The following is a 1956-nucleotide window of genomic DNA, read 5'->3' as shown; positions in this document are numbered from 1 at the left end:
GAATTAAGATGTGAATGTGAAACAATAATAGCTTTTTTACCCTTTCTGGAAATAAAACAGTTGTGTTAAGATTTTCAAACACCAAATAGGCCTCATCAAGTTCGCATTAAGTGCACACACTACTGGTGGCAAAACATGCAAACACACATGGCTCTGATAATAACACATACATTATATATGCATTTCGATACTGGAAAAAAAGGTCCCTTAGATATAACTGCTCAACCCGAGCTCTTAATACTTTGACACTTGCATTGCATATTTTATATTACTAGAGCATGTGTATATTCTTAGTTCTTTCGGTAAAGTCACGTTGAAGGGAAACAACAAAATAATAAAATATATATAAAACAATAAAAATTCTCACGACGTTTCGACCATAACACACCTGAAGACGACCGTTTGTGTTATGGTCGAAACGTCGTGAGAATTTTTATTGTTTCATATATATTTTATTATTTTGTTGTTTCCCTTCAACGTGACTTTACCGAACGAACTAATAATATGAATTACTGCAGTCACGAAAGCTTTAAATCAAAATTTAGAGCATGTTTGTTTGCATGCTTTGCAACAGGTTATCTATTTGGCGTTTAATAATGATGATATATGATGCATTGTCCTTGAAACTGATTATCCTACACCAGAGTTACAGCAGCCTACTTCATGGCCTAGTCTCACCACCGGCGTCAGTAGACCAGAGAACAACGCCAAAAGGCGAGCAAGTACAGGGACAATGCCAAATGTTGAGCAGTTTCGTCTACGGGATAGTTTATTTGACGAGGTGCGTGGGAGACTCTGGATCTGGGCCGACATACGGTTGAGCGGAGAGCGCTGGGCGATGAACGGAGCGCGGCACTGCCGCGACTCACATTTCTCCGTCGAGCGAGAACGCAAGCGGCTCCTCGGAAGCTCCGCGTGCCGTGGCGCCCGCTCCGGTTCCCGCGCTCTGCGGGGTCGGCTGGGGGCCCCGCGGGTCGAGCTGCGATTCTGGAGGCCTTGAAGGAGTCCAGTAGCTCGTCGATGCGCTCCTGCAGCGGCCTTGAACATTGAACGCTATGGGGAGCCTTTAACATTGAACGCTATGGGGAGCCTTTAACATTGAACGCTATGGGGAGCCTTTAACATTGAACGCTATGGGGAGCCTTTAACATTGAACGCTATGGGGAGCCTTTAACATTGAACGCTATGGGGAGCCTTTAACATTGAACGCTATGGGGAGCCTTTAACATTGAACGCTATGGGGAGCCTTTAACATTGAACGCTATGGGGAGCCTTTAACATTGAACGCTATGGGGAGCCTTTAACACTGAACGCTATGGGGAGCCTTTAACATTGAACGCTATGGGGAGCCTTTAACACTGAACGCTATGGGGAGCCTTTAACACTGAACGCTATGGGGAGCCTTTAACACTGAACGCTATGGGGAGCCTTTAACACTGAACGCTATGGGGAGCCTTTAACATTGAACGCGATGGGGAGCCTTTAACATTGAACGCTATGGGGAGCCTTTAACATTGAACGCTATGGGGAGCCTTTAACATTGAACGCTATGGGGAGCCTTTAACATTGAACGCTATGAGGAGCCTTTAACACTGAACGCTATGAGGAGCCTTTAACACTGAACGCTATGGGGAGCCTTTAACACTGAACGCTATGGGGAGCCTTTAACACTGAACGCTATGGGGAGCCTTTAACACTGAACGCTATGGGGAGCCTTTAACACTGAACGCTATGGGGAGCCTTTAACACTGAACGCTATGGGGAGCCTTTAACACTGAACGCTATGGGGAGCCTTTAACACTGAACGCTATGGGGAGCCTTTAACACTGAACGCTATGGGGAGCCTTTAACACTGAACGCTATGGGGAGCCTTTAACACTGAACGCTATGGGGAGCCTTTAACACTGAACGCTATGGGGAGCCTTTAACATTGAACGCTATGGGGAGCCTTGAACA

General features: G+C 46.0%; 1 long non-coding RNA gene across 2 annotated transcripts in view; it reads right to left on the bottom strand.

Annotated features, from left to right (window-relative positions):
• LOC142906553 (uncharacterized) overlaps positions 1-1157 on the bottom strand; it is a 2561-nt gene extending 1404 nt beyond the window's left edge. The window contains exon 1 of one of the 2 annotated variants that reach the window (XR_012930361.1): positions 816-1157. This is a non-coding gene — a long non-coding RNA (uncharacterized LOC142906553). The remainder of the gene's footprint in view (positions 1-815) is intronic. The other variant, XR_012930362.1, reaches the window with a different exon arrangement.
• Between the last annotated feature and the right edge of the window lie 799 nt (positions 1158-1956).

Source organism: Petromyzon marinus, chromosome 66 (genome assembly GCF_048934315.1).
Source record: "Petromyzon marinus isolate PM22_M1 ecotype Great Lakes invasive population chromosome 66, UKy_Petmar_22M1.pri1.0, whole genome shotgun sequence".
Lineage (NCBI taxonomy): Eukaryota > Metazoa > Chordata > Hyperoartia > Petromyzontiformes > Petromyzontidae > Petromyzon > Petromyzon marinus.
This window is presented reverse-complemented; position numbering and strand designations above follow the sequence as displayed.